Source organism: Balaenoptera acutorostrata, chromosome 12 (genome assembly GCF_949987535.1).
Source record: "Balaenoptera acutorostrata chromosome 12, mBalAcu1.1, whole genome shotgun sequence".
NCBI classification, from domain to species: domain Eukaryota; kingdom Metazoa; phylum Chordata; class Mammalia; order Artiodactyla; family Balaenopteridae; genus Balaenoptera; species Balaenoptera acutorostrata.
The window spans coordinates 32,245,161-32,268,776 of NC_080075.1; the positions used below are offsets into that span (position 1 = coordinate 32,245,161).

The 23,616-nt window shown below is 55.3% G+C and overlaps 1 long non-coding RNA gene across 1 annotated transcript in view; it reads right to left on the minus strand.

The window, feature by feature from the left end:
- LOC102997673 (uncharacterized) overlaps positions 1-16,410 on the minus strand; it is a 34,875-nt gene extending 18,465 nt beyond the window's left edge. The window contains exon 1 of the long non-coding RNA XR_450439.2: positions 16,219-16,410. This is a non-coding gene — a long non-coding RNA (uncharacterized LOC102997673). The remainder of the gene's footprint in view (positions 1-16,218) is intronic.
- Between the last annotated feature and the right edge of the window lie 7,206 nt (positions 16,411-23,616).

Sequence of the window (23,616 nt, forward strand, 5' to 3'; positions counted from 1 at the left end):
AGACCCTGTGAGGACATGCCGGGGAAGCCAAAGGCCAGTACGGGAGGACAGAGCAGCTGGGAGTCTGGAGATGGCCCGGGACAGACCATGAAGGCCTCCCCTGGGAAGCTCCCGGCAGGGGAGAGGCACCAGCACCCCTGCATATTCCCTCAGGTCCATGATAATTACCGTGGAGACAGGAAAACTAGGGAGAGTGTGCCCCCCACTGGCCAGCTAGGACAGGACCACTGCGAGTGTAGGGCCCAGGCCAGGCCGGAGAGGCCTTCAGGCCTTAGTCCATCTCCCCCAGGGGCTGCCCCGTCTGGGGAAGGACTGCAAGCCTCCAGGCCGTGTGCCTTCCTGGCCCTGGGGAGGACCTGTGGGGCCTCTCCCCGTCTGGAACTTAATTTATGTGCTCCCACTGCTGTCGGCCAGGCTTTGCCCCTGTGGTCAGAGAGCCGGGGACAGAACAACCTTGGTGTGCACGCTCAAAAGGGAGTCTATCAGACGTCTCTCTCCCTCCCCTGATATTAGGGTTGGTGAAGTTCCCAAATATGGCACTGTTCAGAGAGAAGCTGTTCCTTCAGAAGGCAGGAGTCTGGAAAGCTCTAAAGGATCTTCTGAGGGAGGAATCCCAGCAGGGTGGGAGGGGAGCGTCGTCCCAAGGACCTTCCAGCTCAGTGGGCTCCAAAAATGAAGAGAAAACTCAGGTCTCCCCCAGCCCAAGAGAGACTGGGGCTCTCTCCACATGTGAGAGGCTGGAGGCCAAGGTTTTCTGGCCCCTGGCTTTCCCTCACTCAGGTGTTCAGGCTTCTAAGGGAACCCAGGAGTTGAATGAGTTAATTATTTTCTCTTATACGGGAGAAATCATGCCTTTTATAAAGGTTTCCCCAGACCTTTCAAAACATAATGACGTTTCCCATCACCTTGTTTTTCTTCCTCACCTAAATCCCTCCTGCTGCAGTTTAAGCCTCTGGGACAGAGTGATGTGCTAGGCCAAAGCTGAATGTTTCTGTCTTAAGAGGGCCGCAGCTTCTGGGAGAGACAGGCTAGGCCCTCCTCAAAGGAAAGAGGCCTGCAGCAGACAAATATACAAAGTAGAGCAGAAATCATAAACACATTTTATTTCTAAATAATTTTAAAACCACTGGCCTTGTAGCAAATTGGAATATATTTCCAGAATCGACTCAGAGAGATTTTTTTTTTACAGCAACATATGAAAAATGTCATTTAAACATCCACCAACAGCTGCACCACATGTTGGGCTCTTAGGAAAACACGTTCATTCTTTTCATCAAAGTCCCTTGATTAATGTTCCACTTTTCTTTGACACTTTTTCCATAGTTTGGGGGGGGGTTGGAAATCAAAGGCTGTACTATTATCTGGAAGAAAATTAAACCAATAAGATTTAATGTCTGCTGTATTCTACAGTCATGGTAAAAAATATCGTTTAGGCCTTGGGCCAAATGCAAATGAACATTACGCAGAGGGTACATCCCTGCGAGGGGCTTTTGGGAGGGGCGAGGCTGGGGCAGATGGGGGGGCAGAAAGAGCTGGGGCTGGGGAAACAGTGGGGAGGGCTAGCGTGAAGGTTTTGGGGCCAGAGGAAGGGAGGCGGGAACAGGTCTGCACAGAGGAGATTTTCCTGACTGCCAACCCCAGAGCAGGGGGGCGGGGTGTAGAGTGCATCGAAGGGTGGGGACCAGTATTGCCCACCTGCAGCAGGGCCTCCTGTGATGCTGGGATTTTGTGAATGGGACGGGCAGAGGAGGGAGACGGATGGAGCAGGAAAGAGGGAGGAGAAAGCAGCAAGAGGAGCGACTGCGCCAGTAGGAAGGCTAGGCAGATGGAGTGAGGGGAAATCGCAGCGTGTCTGGCACGGCAGCTGATGCTGTAATTTAAAGGTCAACTCAGTGGAAGAGGAAGAGAAAATAGGGGGAGGAGGTGGTGTTGAAAAGACTGCCTCTGCAGTATGGCACTTAACCCCTCCCATGCCCATGCAGCCCCACTTGGCCTTTTCTCTTGACTTGATGTCCTCTGAGTTCTGGGGTCCCCCTGTTCCTACCTCCCATCCCCCAGTGTGGGCTCTGGAGGTGGCAGACCTAGCTCTGCCTCCTGCCTCCTTCCGTTACCTCATCAGAGTAGAAGCCAAGTAACCTCCCAAACCTTAGTTTCTTCATTCATAAAATGGGGATGATAAAACCTAATCTCCCCAGTTGATTATAAAAGTTAAATTGTATGACGGTGTAAAGGCTGGGAAAACTCATTAAAAAGTTGCAAATCTTTCTGGGCTTCTCTAAAGAAAGTGGCTTGAATTCCCTTCAAGAAAAACGTGTCCCTTTGTTCTAGGAAAACCACCATTTGGGCAAATAAAAACTAGTAGCCATCCTTTGTCCTAAGGCACCCTCTGTCCTTGGAGACAACTGGTCACCCTTAGACTGAAGGCTGTGAAGATGACATTTGCTCGTTGTCTGCTTTCCTCTTTGTCTTTCACCAGTTTATTTTGTAAATGAGTAAATCTTTTAGCAGAATATCTCTCTCTCTCCTCTCTCCCTCTCTCCTTGCTCCCTCTTTCTCTCCCCCGCCCCCCCCCCCACAACTGGCTGAGTTGCTTCTTGGGGAGGAATGTTACTTTTCTCTGCATGGATTTGGGCTGCTTTGTGCCTATAAATTATAGCAAGTTCTTGAGCAGCTATGGAGGTTTCTGTTGGAATGGTTTTTTGCCAGAGGACTGAAGAGGAAACCCCAAGGGCTACACAAAAGACTTGCAGGCGTGGGTTAGAGCTCAGGCTGGGGGAGGCCGTATAAAGTAAATGGACAGGCCCACAACTTCCTGCTATGGTGCTATTGAAGGATGGAAAGCCCAGACTGAACCAATGTGGTGCTCTCTTGCCATGCAAGGGCCATGGGACAAGCCCACACTGCCTATTGTCTATGGCGGGACAGAACACAGGACATGAGGGGGTTCCGGAGACCATTCTTGTACTCCCAGGCCTGCTGCTGGGCTAGAGTACCCTGGTCTCATGGAATTGGCCCAAGGACTGACTGGAACCCAACTGGCCCCTTGCTTCCCTTCCATTACCCCCAACTGTGCAATGAGTCTAATTTAAAGTCATAGCCTAGACTCTACTGTTATGGAAGAGCCACCTCCTGCTCCTCCTATCAAGACATGGCTTTGAAAGGCTTCGGTTGGAAAGATGGATATGGCCACGGTGCTATGGCTGGTGATGGGGAAGATGGAGGGTCCTTCTTCAGAGCCCCTACCACTGGGGCTGCAGGTAGCCACGTTCCAAGCCAAGAACTAGGAAAGTTATACCTCTTCCTCTGGTCTCTCGAGTATGATAAAGGCCTCCTCTCCTTTGAACCCACAATGACCAGGATACTTCAGCCCAAGACAGGTTTGCTGCTAGGCTGAGCTATCTGGTTAGACAGTAAAAAGGGGCCCCAGCCTCTTGGCAGGCAAGGATGACATTGCCTTGCTTTCTGTCTTTCCTTTCCTGTTTTTCCCCAGTCTGTGGTCCCTTCTTCCTTGCAATGAAGGCTGAGCCTCTCTTAGAAGGTGGGGCCTTTCAGTGCAGGGAAGCTCAAGTCTACCCTGAGCTCTACGCTGGTTCTGGGTGTGTCAGGACTTAGCAGGGTGGGGTAAGGTTGTTCAGAAGAGGTGCCCAAAGAGGATCAGTGCCTGGAGATGGGAATGGGCCTTGACCTTACGCCTGGTGGGCAGCAAGGAAACTCTAACTCAGGGCCCTTTGGCAGCCACGGGGCTAGCACAAGGGAGCCCTTGCCAAGGGAAGAATCTCCCTTTGTCCCCTTGAGGGCTGTAAGAGAACCCCTGGGAGAGCAGCACTCTTCCATAGCGACCACCAGAGGGCTCTGGGGGACCCCGCAAGAGCTGCTTCTGGAGGAGAACCTTCAGTGACCCCTGGCCGGGCCTGTAGCCCTAGAGCAAATGAGAGAACTTAAAACTGACTAGCAGAGAGGGCACTCCCTGTCTCCACAGGTATGTGATGAAGGCTGAAGGAGTTGTCTTCCAACAGGGGAATTGGTTTCTCATGCAAAAGTTTGACATGGGTCCACCCTGGTCCAAGATCCCGTTGACATGGCCCAGGCAAGCTGACACTGTGTTCCCATTAGCTGGTCAGCACACACAGCTCTCTGCCACCAGCCATCCAAAGGACAGCGAAGACTAAAACCAACCAAGCCCGTGAGAGACAAACACAAGTTTCATTCATAGTCTCAATAGAGCCAAATGTAGCTGTTGGCAGTTCCGTGCAGATAATTAGAGAGACAGCTCACATTTGCCTAAAATAACTAAAGAATTGAAGGCATAAAACCTTTAGTTCCAGGGCAAAGGAAACCTGGGGGTTATGATATGTCAACACATCATAAACTGCAGAGGAGCCTGAGGGCAGAGGCAACACCTCCCTGGTTGGGACAGAGGCTTCCCCAGGGCAGAGTCTCTGTCGCCTGCCCCCGACACCACCTACCACATTGGTCCAGAAAACTCTCTAAGGGTGTTTGAGAGAGCTGATGGGCCCATCTCTCAGGAGCCTAGCTGCTGGCTGGGGCTCCTGGAATGGGTTCTGGGCTGGAACACTGCACCCCTGCAGTGGTCCAGATGAGAGGCAGCCTGTGGCAGCCCCCAGCTCCCAGCAGCATCTGGTCCCCTCTCAGCAGCCCTGCCCCTAAGGCCACAAGAGAACGTTATCCCACCAAGAGTGTCTGGCACGCAGTGCTGCTGACGGCCCTTCTCCAGTCAGCATTTTCAAGAGCTACGTGCTCCTGGTACACAAGCCTCCTGTCTCTAGGGAGAGCTTGCACCACCCACCTCCAGCCTCTGACTCCTTCCCAGAGTGAGCAGGTCTCGCTGACTGCCCGGGGTCCCCAGTGCCAGCTGCAGCCGCTTCTCTAGGTCACTCTCGGCTCCAAATCTTCCAGCTGCTTGGCCCACTCTCCAGCCTGAGTTGTCCCATGTGCCAGGCCTGCTCTGGGCAGTGGGGACACAGAAGTGAGCTGCCCTCTGTGGACCTCCTATTCAGGATGCTGACAGCCTCAAGAATCCTCTAGGGTTTTGCTTTCCAGAGATCCGTCCCAGATCACAGATCCTGGCAGAGACTAGAGGCTATGGCTGAGGGCAGGCTGTTGGGACAAGGAGGGGCAGTCAGAATCAGGCTTGCCTGGGATGGGGCTATCAGACTGTTTGGGGGTATCAGCCAGGAAACTGGGAGGCAGGGAGAAAGGGGAGAGGACGCACCAGTGGCCAGGCTGGGCTCTAGGCTTATAGTCTCTCGGAGTTGGGTTGGGCTCAGAGAGGAGGCATATTGGTTAAACTCACACTGAACTATGTGGGCCTCACATCTGGGTCTTAGCCCAGACTTCAGCACTCACTCACTCACTCCCTCCTTCCTTCCAGCCTGTTTCCTCCTCTGAAAATCATAACGATCACCCCTATCCCTGCCCTGCCCCCTTACAGGGATGCAGTGAGGACCACATGCGACATGAAGACCACTATGAACATAAAAGGTTTCATTCTCCAGCTCATACTTACATCCCTGCGGGAGAGGGAGCCCCACTACCTCTCATGAGGGTGTTGGGTGTGTTGAGTTGGCGTCCTCACTGAGTAGCTCACAAGAAGCACAGTGGAAACCCAGAGGAAAAGGCTCATGCAGCTCGAGGCTTCAGCTGGAGACTGGCTCCACCAAGGCAAGACCCTGACTGGGCAGAGGACAGACCCCAGCAAGCCAGAAGGTGATGCTTCTCGTCTTGGAGACTTCCCTAAGCAGCTTTCTCAGCCCTATCCAAACACCTCCCTGGCCTTCACCTGCTCTGTCCTTGCCCGCTGGCATCTGCAGGTCTGCTAAGGTCTGGGACCCTGTCACCCACTCTGAAGACCACACATCTGAGAAGCTAAATGGATTCTGCTTGTGAGCAGCGGTTTTGCCCTGAGCTGCCCCCAGAAAGCCTAAGGGACATCTCCCTCCACGCAGGAGACAAACCCCTGAGATGGGGGGGGGGGCGACCTCAGTGTCCCCTCGAGGAGGAGATCCCTGGGAGTGAGGGCATTTGGGGCAGCCCAGGGGACGGGGATGAGAAGCAGGCAGCAAAGGCAGGCAGCTGGTTCAGACCCGTGGCAGGAAGTCACAAACAAGATTCATCCTGGAAAAATGCAACTAATGCTGCACAGCTGGGGCCCGCTAATCAGAAACACAGGCCCAGAGGTGGCAGCAGGGACAGGCCCAGAGGGCAGGGCCGACAGCGAGGTGATAATTGGCAGCAAGGTCTAGGTCTGTCTCCCCACCCTCTCTGGCTGCTGTTTGGAGACAGAGGTTGTCACACTGGGATCTGAGAAAGGGACAGCTTCTCAGCCCCTGACCTGTCTGCCTGGAGGGGGACGCGTTGCTTATCCATAACCCTAACATCAACTTAAACAAGAGCTGAAGCCTTGGCCCGGTCTCCAGAGGATGGAGTCGGGCACGGTGACCTTTACCTCTTCGCCTCCCTGGTGACAGCACCCCACAAACCCTTGAGGTGTGTCCCCCCATCTCCCAGCACAGCCGGCCATCAGGAGAGGTTCAAGATAAGCCTCTGCGCCCTCAGTGGGCTCCTCTCCATCTGGGCACAGGCTCTGTCCCCTGGGAAAGGCATGAAAGGGAAGGGATTCTGGGGCTGAGGTTATGGGGGGGAAGGTGAAGGACTGGGCTGGGCCAGAACCCCTGAAAGAGCCATTTCTTTGAGTTCAGGAAGCATTTATGAAGCTCCTGCTGTTACCTGCATGCCAGGCACTGGGTTACAAGGTGAATGCAGTCTCTGTCCTCAGGGGATCGCAGTCTACTTGAAGAGAGAAACAAGGAGAGAGGGGCTTTCACCAGAGGTAAGAGCCACGACAGGAGGGCCCCCAGGAGCTGAGGACTAGGAAAGGGGCACCTGCACCCGCCCAGGACCAGGAGACACAGGATGCCCACCAGGATCCTCCAGGACCCCAGGGTGCTCTACTGGTTCTCATTTCCCCCCTTCCCTCCCCTTTCCCAAGCTTTCCTTCTGCCCTCAGCCACATCTGCCCTGGGGCAAGTCTTTGGGGCCACAGCCTGGAGATAGAGGATGAAGGGCCCCCTGCAGGGGAGAAGAGACCAGCCCTGCAGAGCCTCAGCCCAGAGGCTGTCCCCTCTGAAGGGATCTTGCCGTCTCTGTGCTCCCCCACCCTCAGCCCCTCCTCTGCCCCAGACCCTGCCCAGCTCCACATGTAATCACAGCAGCCAGAGGAGGAGAGACATTGGAAAGGCCACCTGGCCCAATGGCACCCATGCCAAGATCCCCTCCGGGCCTTACCAGCTTCTGCTGGAGCACTTCTGGGGATGCAAACCCCAACATCTGAAGGTATCCAAGAGCGCTTTTGACAGCTCTGAAGGAGCAAAAGAGCTTCCGTGCCCTCCAGGGACCAGAATCCACCTCCCTGACTCTTCCAGCCTTGGGTTCCAGAGCTAGGCTCTGGGGCCTCATAGGAGAAATCTTGAAGAACACAGCTAACGTGGCTCTAGCTACCTCCCTTCCCAGGACGCTCGGCCCCTCCCAGCCCTGCTGCCTCAGGGACCTCCTACTCACCCCCATCCCCGACCCCCAGGGCTCCTCACTGCCCTTGACCTAACACTTCACACCTCCCTTACCGGGGCCCAGACAAATCTGCAGCTGCAGCCTCAGGTCAAAAGCCCCAGGTGTCACGCAGGTGACAGACAGCACAGTCCCCGGCTTCAGGATCAGCATCAGATCCTACAGCTTGTCTCAGGCTGTCACTGGCTGGAAGTCACTGGTGGCTCGTCCTGTTGGTAGGAACCTTTCTTTCGCCACCCAAGTTGTCTACTAGAGGCACCTCCGAGAGCAGAGGTCTTCTGAGCCCCTGGAGCACTCTGACGGCGTGCGCAGGCCCACAACCTGCCACTCCCATCTCCTCCCAAGCCTGACTCGCGTCCCCACACTGCTCCGGCAGAGCTGTCACTGAATTGTAAGGCTTGGTATCTGACCGGCCCTCCCAAGCCACAGAAAGCATGGAGGCATGAGGCAGGGGGCCTGGGGTAGAGGTTTGAGAGATGGAGGTTGAAGGGCTAGGAAGGATGGAGCGGGAATCCGGAGGGCATGCAGGCAGGGAAGCTGGGGCTGGGCACGGCCTCCGGGAGCCTGAATGGAAGAAGCAGGGGTCAGAGGTCGGGAGCAGGAAAGGAGATGCGGAACCAAATGGCAACGGCGGAGCTGGGAGCTGCCGTGTTGGAGGTTTCCTTACTGCCTGAGTGTTTGCCATGGAATTTCCCGGCCTAATAAAGAAGAATTTAAATAGACCACAAGTTGCTTAATGTTGACTGTATAAATAATCCAAATCCCCAGCTCCCTTTGTTCCACAAGCTATTTGTGTCAAGAAAGGGGAAGGGGGGTGGAATCTGACAGAAGCCACCGTCCCAGATCTCGGGATCTGGGGACTCTGTGTTCTCCTCCACCAGGGCCCCAGGGAGCAGGGGCTGAGGCCTGGGAGGGGGAGATTCCGGTTTCCCAGCCAAGCCTGCCGTTTGTGAGCATGCACACGCTGGCACGTCTTCCCCAGACCGACTCACGTGTGTGCATGTGTGCGCGCGCAGGCCCGCACAGGCCGACTCTAGTGCACACGAACGCATGTACACACCCAGACACACAGCGAGCACAGCGGGGCTCAGCTGGGGCGCCGGGCACAGGGCCTGTCACGGGGCAGGTCCCAGCCCCTTCCCTGGCCCCTGCTGCTCAGCGACCCAGGGGCCACCTGGCTCGGGAAGAGGGACCCTTCAGAATGCTGGTGGGTGTGTGGCAGAGCGGTTTCAGTCACACCGAGTCACTTACCAAGTTACTTCCTGTGGAGTAAGCGCACGAAAACCGAGTTCAGAGTCTCCGAACCCCACAGCTGGCCAGTGACCAAGGTCTCCATCCCCTCCTCCCTCACGTAACCAAGCCTGCCACGTCCACCTATGCTGAGGTCTCAGAGGAGAGGAGGAGACACAGTCAGCCCAGAAGGTTGGGCCCAGGGCCAGCATGAAAGTTTCTAGCCCCTCAGTGATAGGCATGGCAGGAGGAGGGCAATTTCGACACAGAAGGGGTACCACCCAATCTGTGGTACCCAAGAGGGAGAAGAAGGAAGGGGAGAGAGTGGAGTGGAGGGGATGGGAGGAGAGGGGCAGGGAAGGGAGAGGAGAAATGGGGAGGGGAGAGGAGAGGCAAAAGGGTGCCACAGGGCTGACGATGACCAGCTACTTCTGCCTGGTGTCCATTCTGACTACTCCATCCCTGTGCGGACCAAAGTTAAATATCTTTCATTTCATCCTCAAATGTGCTCTTGAGCACACTCACACACACATCGCACGGAGCAGAGAGGGTTTGGGGGGTGGGGGTGGGACGTGCCTCACACATATTCCCAGGTTAGAAATTCCTGTTCCAGTCCTAATTTTGCCTGGCCCCTGAGCCCCAGGCCTTTCCTAGTCCCCTAAATCATGCCACAGGGGCACGGCTCAGACTAGAATGGTAATTGCCGTCTCCGTGCCCAACCCCAAACTCTGCATGGTGCAGCAGATGCCCCAAGAAATCAGTAGCAGGGACTGGATGAAGACCAAGCCCAATATTAGGGAACTTTGTTGGGGTGGGATCAAAGCTCCCATCCCAGGAAGCCACAATTTAATTATATGCTAAGAATTAGAGAACAAACAGCCACTGAGAAGTAAGCACTCCAGATAACCCAGTATATATCACCAGCTGGGAATAAATAATGAAAGAGCCTCAAAAACTAAGGTTCTGAGTACAGAGGAAGAAAAGCCCTCTGGGCTAGAACTTTGGGGGCTGTTCATTCTCTAATGCAACCGTCCATTCACCCAATATTTATTTGCCTACCTACCAAATGCAAGCACTAAGCTGGACACTGTCTTTATAGAAGTGTGAGTGTGTGTGTGTGTGTGTGTGTGTGTGCGCGTACATGTGTGTGCGTGCAACTGGGTTTAAGAATTCCTCCCCCGCTTCTTGCCACACACAAACCCAGCCAAGAACAGGATCCCAAGATCACCCTCAGTCTCAGCCCCAATCCCAAACCCACCTTCTGGAGCCAACAGGTCCTGTAACTCCTTCCCCTGGACCAGTGTTGGCTCCTGGATCTAATGGGCACAGGGAAGCCGGGGTGGGAGGGGTCCCTGCATCTTTGCAGCCCCTGACCAACTTTGCTCAGGGCCACTAAGCCCAATAACTATTGTGCATATTACTTGCTGCCTTATCTCCATCAAGACCCCAGCCCAATGCTTCCTCTCAGCTGGGGGCTCCGGGAATGGAAAGGCAGGTCTGCCCACAGCTTCTTCTCCAAGCTGGCTGGGGGCTCGACGCTTGGGGCTGCCAGCAGATGGTGTGCATCTCCCAGGCTGCCTGGGAGATGGACAGGAAGGGAAGTGGGCCTGTCCACATGCCCAGAATCTCTGGGCCGTCACCAGGTCCCCTTGATCCTCCTTCCAAGAAGGAAGGCAGGAAAACGTGTCTTTCCGGGCCCTAATCCTCTCCACATGGGCAGGCACCACGGAGAGCCAGGGCCCCACTGCAGGCACGCGGGCCGGCAGGAGCCCCACCATCACTCTGTCCAAGACCCCTCCCCCAGGACCTGCAGGTCTGTGATCGCAGCAGCTTCTGCCTTCCTTTCGGAACTTCCACACTGCCCACCTCCTACTCTCTCCCTGCCCTCTGTCTAGCATCCCTTTCACACTTCTGCCGAAGGGAAACTGAGGCAGTGCCAGCTGACAGACACCTGGGTGGAAGGAGCCAAGCAAGAAGTGGTTTGCCGTGAGCTGAGGCAGCAACTTGAACTTGAAGCCCTCCCAAGGGCACCACAGGCAAAAAGGCCCAGGAAAGCTCCCAGGGGAGTGTGGGACCCTTACAAACCTACGCAGTGCATCCTTGGACACTCAGAGCAGGATCGCAGCAGTGAATGCCCCTGGGGCTAGCTCCCCGTGGGGGGCTCAGGTCAGGTGGAAACAAGAACAGGGGAGTGGAAGATCCCCCAGCCCGAACGGTCAGTAGGGGGTTAGGGGATCCTTCGGAGGAAGGAAGGGCTGTGTAGGGACCCTCCTGTAAACCAACTCCAAGCTCCTCCCAGCCGGAATCCGGTGAAAGGCTGGTTCGCATGACCAACGTTATAGCCCTTTCTTGCTACAGCCAAACAGACCCCGTGCCATCTCCACAGGCTGCGGGTTTCCAGCCTTGGCTCTTGCCCTTGATCCGGGGCATGTGGGCCCACCCCCAACCCCCCATGACCTGGTGTTAGTGACCTCCGGGTCCAACCCCTGGGTGTCTGAGGACATAGAGCCAGCGTGACAAGCGCAGACAGTGGATGCACCCACAGCTGGAGCTCCTGGCAGCCGCAGAGTGGGAAAGAGCTCACGTCTCAGCCCCTCTCGCTCACTTGGGGCCAGCCACGAATGCCAGGCTGGCCTGCCCCCACAAGCCACCACGACCACACAGACGGGACCCTGAGGGCAGGGAGGAGCTGGCAGGAGCTGGGGAGGCAGGAGGCTTGGCACTGCTTTGATCTCAGGCATCAAAGGCCAGGAAATGCAATCAGCTCCGAAGAGCACTTGCTGTCAGGCTGTCCCCAGCAGGCACAGGCCCAGACCCCTCCCCACTCTCCCGGGCCCAGCCTGGGCCCTAGTAGGCTGGCCACGGGCCCTGGTCAGGGGGCTGCAAAGGCCGCCCCCATCCCCAACCAGTTCAACAGCAACTCTGAATGAGAGCTAATTCTGCCAACGCGGCATCTTCCTTTCACACCCCACCCTGTTTCTGTCTCTGTTTCCCTCCATCCCCACCCCGCCTCCCACCCTGGCTGCCCCCCTGACTTTTATTGTCCCAGACATTTGCGTGAAAACAGGAACTTCGTGCTCTGGGCTCCATCTGCTCCTGCTTATTTCTCACTTGGAGCTGTAATCCACGGTCACACATGCCCCCTCCCCACGCCCCCAGCCCCTCTACCCGGGCTGCCCTCAGAGTCAGGGACGCGTGGCGTTTCTGGTCCTTGGCGCAGGTCGGTGTGCCCTGAGAGAACGGCCTGCCCTTTGGACCCCTCCCCGACCATGCCGTGACCATGGACACAGTGGGACTGGGCGCTGAGGCTCAGGCTGGGCTCTGGAGCCCTCCCCCACCCATCCCGGGCCCCCTCCCGGCCCCAGAGGCACAGAAGAGCTCCCCTCCCTAACAGCCCTGGGAAGAATTCAGGGAGGCATGGGAGGCCTTCCAGACGTGGACAGCATCTTGTGTGAGGAAGCCGGAGTGCACAAGTCCCAGGATCTCCCTCCCTGAAAGGCCCTCGGGCCCAGTATCCATAAGTCACAGGCCGGAGTAAACGCCACCTTGTGTTGCTTATAGGAAGTAAAACGGATAGTACAAAGAAAACGGCGTTGTTAAATAAATGAGTATAAATAAATATGCCTCTCAGAGGGCGCTTACTATGTGTTAGGCACTGCTACAAGAATTTTACAAATATTACCTCATGTTTACAAATATGGCCTAAACTATGGCCTCAGGTAGGTGTTACTGTAATCCTCGTTATACAGGTGAGAAACTGAGGCACAGACAAATTAAGGAACTTGTCCCAGGTCACACACCTGGTAAGAGTGACAGAGCCTGGCTTGCTCCACGTTCACAGTCAGTGCCCACTCACCCCTCTGAATCTTTGCTCATGCTTTGCTCTAGAAGGCTCTCCTGCCTCTTCCTTCCTATCCTTCAAAGCCCATTTCCATCTTCCTTCTGAAACCTCGGTGCTCTCATCCCCATTTTAAAGATGAGGAAACTGAGACCCAGCAGTCACTGTATTTCTGGTGAGATCTTCAAGGGCCAGAGTGCCATCTAAAACTGAACTCTGCTTATCTAAAAGTTAAAAACCTCTTTTTGTTGGAGATTTTTCATTCCAAGGTGATGCCCTCAGATGCCAAGTGAGCAGGTCAGGAGCCAGATTGGCCTGTCAGCACGGAGGCCAGGCTGCCAGACCCTCCGGGTAGGTGTTGGCATCAGTGGGCTGCAACTCTTTCCTCTGAAGACCATACCTGCCCTGGCCAGTGGCCAGTTCTGCCACCGCCCCAAGGTCTCTGCCCCTCAGTTTCTGGCAGCTTCTGCACCCAGGCAGCACTTCGGCTGTGCCCCAACTGCACATCAAGCCAGCAAACCAGAACTTGGGAGCTCTCTTTGGGGCTGTGCTGTCATCCTGGGGAGATAGGCACAGCCAAATGGACATGGTGAGAGGGCAATGGGACCCCTGGACTGGGATAAAGCAAGCTGGGGTCTACATCTGGCTCTGTTTGCGTTGGGGCAAGTCATTTGGCCTCTCTGGGCCTCAATTTTCCATTATGTAAAACGGAAAGGGAGGGCTCACCAACACCTAAATACTCTTCCAGCTCAGACTGGATGAAAAGAGAGAACAATTGCAAATAGACCAACAGACCTGGGCCAGAACAAGGGCACACACAGAGGCTGGGTATGTGTGTTCACAAAGGAAGTGGAGCAGTTACCGGAATGCAGAGAGGAGGCTCTGGAGGGCTTCCTGGGGGAGGTGAGCTGTGCACCCAGATGGTGGCAGAGGTGACAGGAACCAGCTCTGCAATGTGTAACTGGCAGGGGTCCCTGCTGAGCAGAGCCTGGGGGGCGGGCGAGGGCCTGGTGTGCTACGACCGAGGCAGGGAGGGGGCCGCCAGCCCCACAGGAAGCCCCAGCTTGTTGTTGGGTAACTTCTCCTCCTGTTTTCTGGGAACAAGCTATTTGGAGAAGAGGGGGAGGGAGACCTTAAAGGCTTCCAGATGGGGGGCCCTTCTGCTGCCATGCCGCCACAAAGTCTGTGCAACGCTTTCTAAGAATCCCAGCAAATGTTAGCCAGGGTTGCTCTGGGGAGGTCTTCCGAGCCATTCCCCTGCCTCTATGCTCCCCAATATCCTGGAGCCATAGGAGGCCATATAGGAGGCCATATCCCATTCTTTACTATTATTCTTTCTTGTTAAAAGGCTGCAGAGACAGAGAGTTTGGGCTCATCTTTGTCGCCCTCCCCCTTCCCCTGAGATGCTCTCCAGGGTCTCGGCATCCCAACATCCCCTCTGTCCACTTCATCTGGGCCAGTCTTCCCTGAAGGCAGGGGTTGGAGGGAAGGACCTGCCACTCCCCAAACTAGGGGAGGCCACTGGAAGTTCAAGAGAGAAGAGAAAACAGAACAATCCCGGGACCTCTGTGGAGAGGAGGGGCAGGGGCTGGGGAGAAGGAGAACAGAAAGGAGGGGGGATTAGGGTCCACGCCTCCCCCAGCACACAGCCAGGGCTGCCAGGGCTGGGCTCCCGTGCTTCTCCTGTTGTGGCCCGGGGTTATTTCTCAGGGAAGCCAGGTGGTGCCCAGGCTCAGGGGCCTCCCCTTCCTGCCTCTCTCCCCTCTGACCATCCTGGCTCCAATCCCCGCTCCCGGCCTATCCGCACCATCAGCCACTCCCTGAGCTGGGGCGATGAGGACATGCGGCCCCATCCTGGGCAGCGGGCCTCATCTGGGCTGCCCAGTCCAGAGCCCTGGAGGGATCCGAGAAGGATCCAGGCAGAGACATTGGTGTCAGGGCTCAGCCCCGCAGGGTCTCTACCCCGCTCTGTCCGCTTGGGGTTTGTTCACCAGCCTCCAGGTGGTGGGATGGGGTGGGGCCGTGTGGAGAGGGGAACTGGGGCAGTGAAAGGAGACTTTGAGTGGAGGGCTCCACATTTGGGGCCAAGTACCTCTGCCCTTCTAGGTCCTCTCCTGGGGGAGGGAAGGCGTGAGCCCCCAGGACTGGCTCACAGGAGAACCCAGGCCAATCCTGTCAGGACTCCGGGTCTCAGAAGGAGAAGCAGGTTTCCCCACAGCCCCTCCCCAGACTTTTGCAGTTCAGGCCTCTGATGAGAAGGCATTTTTCATGAGTCAATCAGAAACACATGAAGCACACACCACAGGGGTGAGGGACACAGGAGCAGGGACAGGGGAGGGGGCAGACATGCACGGCCAGAGGCAACCTCCCTGGGCAGACAGCTCCCTGACCTGGTCTCCAACCAGCCCTGGACCCAGCTGGGGGCACTGGGTCCCACCCATGGGGCTTCTACTTGGAAGACTGAATGGGGCCTGGGGTCAAGAGAAGCAAAGCTCGCTGGCCCTGCCATGGCTCTACCTCTCCCTGAGAGCCCAGAAAGATCCGAGCCTTCCTGAGCAGAAGGGAGCGTGAGGGAGGGACCTGTGCTCACTCACCCTTGGAGAGGGCCCAGCCAAAGGAGCCCAGGGAAGCCATCCTTGAACAAATGCTCTTGAGCACAGTGGTGGCTGGATTTTGGTGTTGAGGGGTAGGGCAAGGGGTCTCATGCAGATAGAAGAATCTGGCTCCACCAGGCTGTGGCCCTTCCCAACAGATTATTCATGTCCAGACTGGGGCCTGGTCTTGGCTGACACCGGTTTGAGGCGGAAGAAGCCAGAGGGGGCCCTGGTTTACATGTTCCCAGCCTCTGCTAAATCCTTCCTGCTCCAAACCCCTACTCGGTCCCTGCCTTCCACTGTGCCACAGACAGGTCCCTAGCCCTCCCCAGCCTCAGTTTCCCCTTCTCCAACAAGAGTTGGGACAACAGAAACTCTCAGTCCCGGCTGGCTCCGATGATGCTGTGAGTTCCGATGCGGGCAATTTGAGGGACAAATGTATGCAGATGGGTATGCAAATAGGCATCTCCAGGATTTATGGGTGGCCTCAGTTGCAAGGGAGGAGGTGGGACAGTGGCGGGGGCATTTCAATGAGGCGGCCTCAGCGCGGCTGGCCCACTAAATCCTGGCCGGTGTCAGCGCCGTAAAGCACTGTGATGGAGGGCAGGCGGCCCGCAGAGGGGACGCTGATTTACAGCCAGCGGAGTTTCCTCCCTGCAGCCGCGCAGGCAAGCGCCGCGGGACAGGGACGAGGAAGGATTTATGTCCGCTGCTTCCTCACCCCAGCAGCGGGCAGTCGGGAGAGCAGCGGAAGGTGACTTTCACCTTCAGAGGCAGCGGGACGCGGGCAGAGCAGCCTGCGTTTCCAGCCGGGGTTCGCAGGAGAGGGGAGGGCGGAGAGGGCGTTTCCAGCCTGAGCCCTGCCCAGCCCTTCCCACAGGGGCCTCTTCCAGGCGGCTTTTCCGCACTAACATTGCCCCCTTCGCCCCAGCCCCCTGACCCGAACTGTCACCTTCTTCCCTGGGGTCCTACCTGTGTCTGGCCAACTCTTCTGGGCCTGGCAAAGTTCAGCCCGGGAAGACTGGAGCAAAGTGCGTTCCACTGTATTTCCTTCTCTGATTAGAGCTCTCCTGAAGTCTAACCTCACTCATGCTGGAAAGGGAAAGAACAGTACATTGTGATCTAGTGGAGGTGACCCTAAAGAGGAAGCTGATCTCCCTCCTCTTCACCTGGCTGGAAGGTGTTTGCTGTGTCCTCTTCCTTCCAACCCCACTTCCGGCCAGCAGGTGGACGTCCTGGGGCGGGTGTGGAAGGGGTGGGGGGACGGACACAGGAAACTGCAGGCCCCGCTTACGCTTGGCTGAAATCCCCACGGCACCGGTAAATTACAGCTTGGTAACACTGCTTCTCCAGTGACTCACCAGCGTGTCTCAGAAATGACTCACGTGTCATTCAACCAGGAAGGCCTACTGTGTGCCCGGGCTGAGGCTGGAGAACTGAAGGCTCAGAGGCAAAGCTCTCCACTGGGGGGTTATCAGGGCCGCCCGGCCCCCAGCTCTGCGGGCCTCTGCTTTCCCCTTCCACCATAGCCTGTCCATAAACAAAGTTTACTGTGCTGTTCTCATAATCAAAGGAGCCCGGCCCAAGGTCCCTCAGGTAAAGAATGGCTCCTTATGAGAATGTAAACACATAAATCCAAAGGCCTGCTTCAGCGGAGTCGTTCATCTGCTGAGCTCTGTGTTCTGAGCTGAGGCTGCCTCGAGTTCATTTTAGGCACATGCGTGCAGGCCTTCTGTGTGTCTGGGCCACGGAGAGAGCAGCAGGAATGCCTGCCTTCTGAAGAGATGCTTCCCCGGCCAAAGGCTTCACCTCAGAAACCCAGAGGCATTGCAATTAGCACCGGCGTCCTTTGATTTTGTCTCTAGCGCCTCAGCAGCTCCCTGCCATAAACAGCAAACTCTGGCCATATTTCCTGGGGATCCCAAATATTTTGTGCTTCTGTCTCCCTCCAAAGACCAAATCCAGTTACCACAAGTGCTGTTGCCTCAAGCACATCTCTGTGACACTGGATTTTTTCCAAGAACCAGACTATGAATTGAAGCAAGATTCTCTATGACTCAATACGAATACCAAACTCCGAAGACATTTCCCCCAGGGGGGATTCGACCTGGAGGTTGGTGCCCAAGGTCTCCGAGACTCAAAGGAGCGGGTGGTAGAGGGTAGGGGAAGCCACCAGTGCAAGTGAGAGGGCTATGGGGGAGAGGTCAACACACACAGGACCACCCCCCGCCCCATCCCCGACAAATACACTCACCTCTTCCTTTCAACTCCATTTGTTCCGCGTGCTTTTGGTGAGAATTTGTGGGTCAAATAGAATCACTGCAAATAATTGTGTTGTTGGTCTGCTGCTCAAGGCTCCTTGTCTAGGAAATAACAGCATCAAAATGCAGCTCCTGCACCGTGGCCCTGGGCTGTATCAACCAGGAAAGGAGGCACTTTTAACCAATTTATGCAAAGACCCTATAGACTAATAGGAGCCCTGGTGCCAAGTACTGTGAAAATACATTTACATCCATTACCTCATTTAATCTCAACAAAGGTACATGTGATGTCCTTGTTTTCCAGGTGAGAAAATGGAAGCGTGGCCAGGTTGAAGTACTTGCCCAAGATCACAGGGCTGATAACCAGTGGAGGCCAGATTCAAACAGCATCCCCAAACCCAATTTCTCTTCTTGGTTTACTCTCCACTTGTACTCTCAACTCTGGCCCTTGCTTTGTGCTGGTATAACCCACACTACCTCAGCCCTCATCTAAGATGACTAACGTACCAAGTGTTGGCAAATAGGCGGACCATCCAGTACCCACGACGTTGCTGGAGGGAACGTGAACTGGGACAACTACTTTGAAAAACTATCTGTGAGTTTGTTCCAAAGTTAAATATCCGCCTGCTCTATGATTCAGCCTTTCCACTCCTAGACATATACCCGAGAGAAGTGAAACAATGTGTCTATGTAAAGACTCTTGCATGAATGGGGCTGGGTAGAAAGGAAGAGAGGGGTAAGCAGGGGCAGGAGGGGCTGGAGAGCTCGGCCCACCCCTGGGCTGCCTCACTTCATTCCCTTCCTCCATAATCCAAGTCAAAAGCGCTCAGGAGCTCCATGCCAACCTCGTGGGGGCCAACCAGGGGGAAAGAAGGAAGCCACGGGGGGTCTAGGCAGTGCTCAGAGGGCCTGCTAGTGACTGAGCCCCAACTCTGACTTTTCCATGGGTGTGAAGCAGGGCCCCTGCTGGTGGGAAGGGCTGGGCTGGGCTGGGGGCACGGATAGGGGAGAGAGAGGAGTGGCCCCGGACCAAGTGAACAGCAGCACAGCCAAGAACCAGGCAGACGGTGGAACTAAGGCCAGCTGAGCACAGAGGTTAGGAGCCCACAAAGTGGGTATCAGCCAGGGGACCGCAGCACGGCAGCTCTGCGAGTGCCCAAAGCTTCTGCACTTGCACTTGAGATGCTTATGAAGGGCTCCAGACTGGGTAAAAGACCCAGTCTGGCTGGATTTGCCCCGTGGATGGGTGGCACCAAGCTTCTAGGCTGAAAGTTTCAGAAAGCTGCCGCTGGGTGGGGCGAGGCTAGGGCCTCACCCCCTTCCTAGCTCGGCCACACTCCACCACCCCAGCTCTGCACCTGCACTGCTCGTGGAGAGCAGTGCTAGCCTGTGAGCCTCAGCTTTAGCCATTCCAGGCTCCGAGTCAGAGGACTGGCTCCCAGGGGGACACTGGGAACCCCTGCCCCTGCTGGCAAACAGAATCTGCACGTCCTGGCCTGGCAGCCTGGCATGGGCGGAGCTGAAGTACCCTCAAGAACGTTTGCAGGTAGCCCCCTGCTCACGCTGCCACCTTCTGCCTGCGCCTCTGGTTTCGTTTCTGCTCCCTGCTGGGATGAGAGCCTCAAACTTTCTGCTCCAGGTTGCTACCCCAGCCCCTGCCCTTGCCCCTAAGACTCTGTCCTGGCTGCCCTTTGTCCCCCCTGGGCAGCAGCCAGGATGGAAGGCCAGGACTTCCATAGCTCAAAGAGAAAAGAGAGTGCCACTTGGGCTAGTCCCGTGCATCTTCAAAAATGGTATTAGCCCCAAAGAAGAGCTCAGGGTCAGGGGGAGAGATCTGAAGTGGAGGAGACACACTGATTCCCCCTCCCAGCCCAACGGTCAATTATCAGTTTGAAGTTATAGCCCGGACTTCAGGAACCTCTCAGTCGTTTGAAGTATAAAAATGTACTCGAAAGTCAATCAGGAATGTTTACTTTCTACCACCCCTCATTTTGATGACCTAGGTCAACATGGGGTGTGGGCAGGGGTCAGGGGGCACCTGCTGATTTGTCTGTCCTGCTAGGGGAGCGCAGAGGAGCACGAGTCCTGGCCGTGGCCAGGAGATCACCCTGCCCCCACTCCACTCCATCTTGAAGCTATTCTCTGTTTTTCTGTCCTAGGACTTCCATGCCACTCACCACACCTCCCACGTCAAACATGGACCGTTGCAAGGTTTTTTCCCCCCTTGTTTTAAAAGCAGTTTCTCTCCTTGTCCCAAAACTCCTCACTTCCACTGCCCAGTTCAGGCCGTCACAACTTCTGATCTGGACTCTTGCAGTCCTACCCCTGAGGTCTGCCTGCCTCTCCCCGCTCCCCTAACCCTCCCTTCCCACCAGCATAGCTGCTCAGGAGAACAATCATTTACTGAGTGCCCACCTACTATGTGCCAGGGGCCACAGGAACTGGAGGCAAAGACAGGCCTGTCTTCCAGTGAAGAAGGTGGACGTGACCCAGTGTGGCAGAGTCATGCTGCAAAACAGAGCCTTCCCCACGTGTGAACTGGGTCCCAGAGTCAAGGGAGCGCTTCTAAGGGGCGGGGGGCGGGGGGGCGGCGTGGGTACAAGAAGATGACCAGAGCTCCGCTAGGCAACAATGGTGTTCTCAGTGATGCCATGGCCTGGGCAAAGGTTCAGAGGTTGGATTTCATGGTCTACTGTTTCCTGATCACACTTGCTTATTATACAGGTCAAAGCTCTTATGGCCACATGTGACCCAAAGGCCACCCCAGACTGACTTAAACAACAAAAAGAACGTGGTGACTTTCAACCCAAACTCAACAGATTGATTCAGAGAAGCACAACCGAGCTGCTTAAAGGATATAACTAGAGACTCAGTTTCTCTCTGTGTCTTTGCTTTATCCTCAGCTCTACAAAGTGACCCTCCAGTACCTTCCAGCTCCCCACTCCAGATAGCAGTGCCAGACCCCCTGACACCACCCTGCCCAGGAGAAGAAATCCTATGTCAATGACACACTCAGCTTCACTCCCCCTCCCTTCCTTGCTGGAGATTCACTCTCTCAGAAATACAGCAAATGTTTCCTTGAAGCTCACTGGCTATGACTGGGTTAAATATCCATCTCTGAACCTTTCACTGAGACCAGGAGAATGTGACTTCCTATTGGTTCAGGCCAGGTCATGTGCTCCGCCTTTGAGCATATAGGTAGAGAGTGGGCATGAAGAACACCATGACCAGGAACGCCGAGGATGCACCCAAGGCTGGAGAAGGTACCTGTCCGGTACATGAATGCAAGCGAGAGGGTCACCTGGGATTTATTTCAAACCAAATAACAGGTCACCTTGAAAAAGAAGACTCTGGGAGAAAACGGTGGGCCCCCAAGTTCACCCAAGTTCCTTTCCCCTGATTTATTTTTTCATATGAGAGAGCATTAGCTCTCAGCAGTGCAACTTTCATCCCTCTATGGGACAATTTGTGTGTGTGTATGTGTGTGTGTGTGTGTGTGTGTGTGTGTGTGGTGGTGGTGGTGTCATCTTCCTTTGGAATATAAGCAGATGTGGGGATTGAAAGCCCTTCCTTCCAAACACTAAACAGTCATGGCCCAAAAAAAAAAAGAACACACATACAATGTGATGTTGACACTGAACACAGCGAGTGCAGCTCTGGGAGCCTGGAGTACCTCCTGCAATCCCGTGGCCACTGTGTACGTGGAAGGGAATGGGGCTGGGACTTTGGGCACCTGTTAGGCCCAGGCCAAGGCCAACTCCTCTTCCCCAAGGAAAAGCTACAGCCCCAGACTCTGGCATTTGCAGGGACAGACAGAAGTGGGTGGGGGAAGCTGGAAGGGTCTCAGGCCTCCAAGTCCACAAATCATCCTGTTTTAATGTAAATGGCAATTGCCAAGAGTACAGCATGTTTTCCTGCGTCAGCAGCTCAGTGACTAATGCCCCAAGATAAATGGCTTTGTTTGGCCTTGTTTAGAGTGATTCCGTAACCTTTCCCTCCTTTCCGCAGAGGGGAACCGCCAGATCCTTCCCAAGTGCACCCAGGTCTAAGGATGCCTGAGGTTCAGAGTCTCTGGCTGGGTTGGGGTCACCCCATGTGCAGTGAGAGGCAGGGCCAGGTGAGAACCTGGGCTGCATAGGTCTGAAGTGGATCCATCATCAGTCCTTAGCAAATGACTCTCGAGGAGCTGGGAACAAGCTCTACCCTCCAGGCAGACTGGGGCTGGGGCTGGAGGGAGACTCCAGAGCACCCAGGGACTATTGACTATTGGGGAGAAATCTAGGGCAAGAAGGGCAAGGGTGAGACAAATGGGCAAGTAGGACAAGGAAGAGATTACGCTGCCATCCTGTGCCACTTGGGTATTATTAATCCACCTGGACTTCTTTTTTAACCAGTGAAGCCTCTGGATTTTGAAAGAAGAATTGGCTGTGGACCCAGATCCAGGGGTTTGGGAATCTCAGCCCTAGCACTTACTGGCTGTGACATCTTGGATGGTATTGTCCGATTTTATAGATGAGGAAACTGAGGCTTAGATTAGCTAAGCAATTTGCCCAGAATCACACATCTAGCTCATGGCAGTATCCAAACTTCAACCAGGACGGTATAGCTCCAAAGTCAATAGTGTTGCGCGAAGAAGCAGTTGGGGAAACCAGTCTCCCCAGGTGCCTGTTGATTTGTGGAACACCAGCTTCTTACCCTTCCAGAAATGTGTCCTTGCTTTGCCACACTGCAAGTCCTGTGCTTTATGTTCCCACCCTTCTGCTTTCTGAACACACTTCCCAGTTTCCTTGTGGTTGGTGGACCATGTGCTGTGTGTCACTTCCAGGCTGGAGCATCTCATTGTCAGTAGGAAGCCCTTTAGAGCTCTTGTTCTCTGTCACGGCAACCAACACTTTTCCAAAGAGACTGCTTCATCAGCCCGCATCCTACGTTAGGATGATGTGGACAGGCCTCCAGCCAACCCACGATGGATGATGGAGCGTGAGTGAGAAATAAACCTTCATTGCTTTAAACCACTGAGATCTGAGGTTTGTTACTGCTGTATAGCTTATCCCATCCTGACTGATACTCTTCCCTTTCTGGGAGGAAGAAGCAGGTGCAACCTTCTAGATGTAGGCAGCAGTGTTCAGCAAAGGGAAAGGACAGGGGCACATTTCCACCCACCACACTATCATGTTTCAGAGGTGCCAAGGCCCAGGAGAAATGAGCCTTAGAGAAGACAAGGATTCTGACAGCCCTGAACCACAGAGCTTTCAGACTACAGGAGGTCATCCAGCCCAGCTGAGTCTAGGAGGGCTGGGTCAGGAAAGTCTTATTTCACACAGCCCAGATCAAGGCTGTCCAAGCCTCATGCAAAAGGAGTCAGAATTTGGCCTTGGGAGGAGCTGGCTGGCCCCCTGGCCACGCGCCAGCAGGGCCTCTCACAGCGGCAGACAGGCATCACTGCAGACGTGCACCCGGGCACTGGGGCCGTGTCACCTGAGTGCAGACTCCCTTCCCCAGGCAGACCCTGCGGACAGCGGACAGGGTCCTCTGTGAGCGTGAGTTCTGGAACACGAACTGCTACAGCAGGACTGGGCTGCAGGACGCCGGGAGGATCTCCTGGAAGTGGATCTGACCCTGTGAAGGAGTGAGGCTCTAACCTTCTCTCGGATTATCTCTTCCCCTCCTCCTGCATAAACAGACTAACCCCATCCCACAGTTCCGAAAGACAGCTAGAGGGAAAGTGGTTAGACTACAAAACAGCCCCTTCTGGATAAGGTGGTCCTGAAGCTGGATGTGAACTGGGGGAGATCCTGGAACCGGGTGATCAGAGGGGATACGTGTAGAAGTGGGGGAGGGGAGGCTGTAGACAGCATTTCCCTTTAGTGACAGCTGCCTGGTGAGTGGGAGCGGAGGGGTGCCTCAAGGCATAAGCGACCCCCAAATATCCCTCCCCCACTTTCCCTTTTCCCTCCAGTCATGGCCAGCCTTTACTCACACTTCCCCTGACATCTCCCCACTCACAGCTCTCCAGAACCTCCCCCACACAACCACCCCTCCATCCCCGGCCAAAACTGCTTGAAAGATCTCATCATCCTTCTTATGGAATGCACTGAGTTCCTTCCAA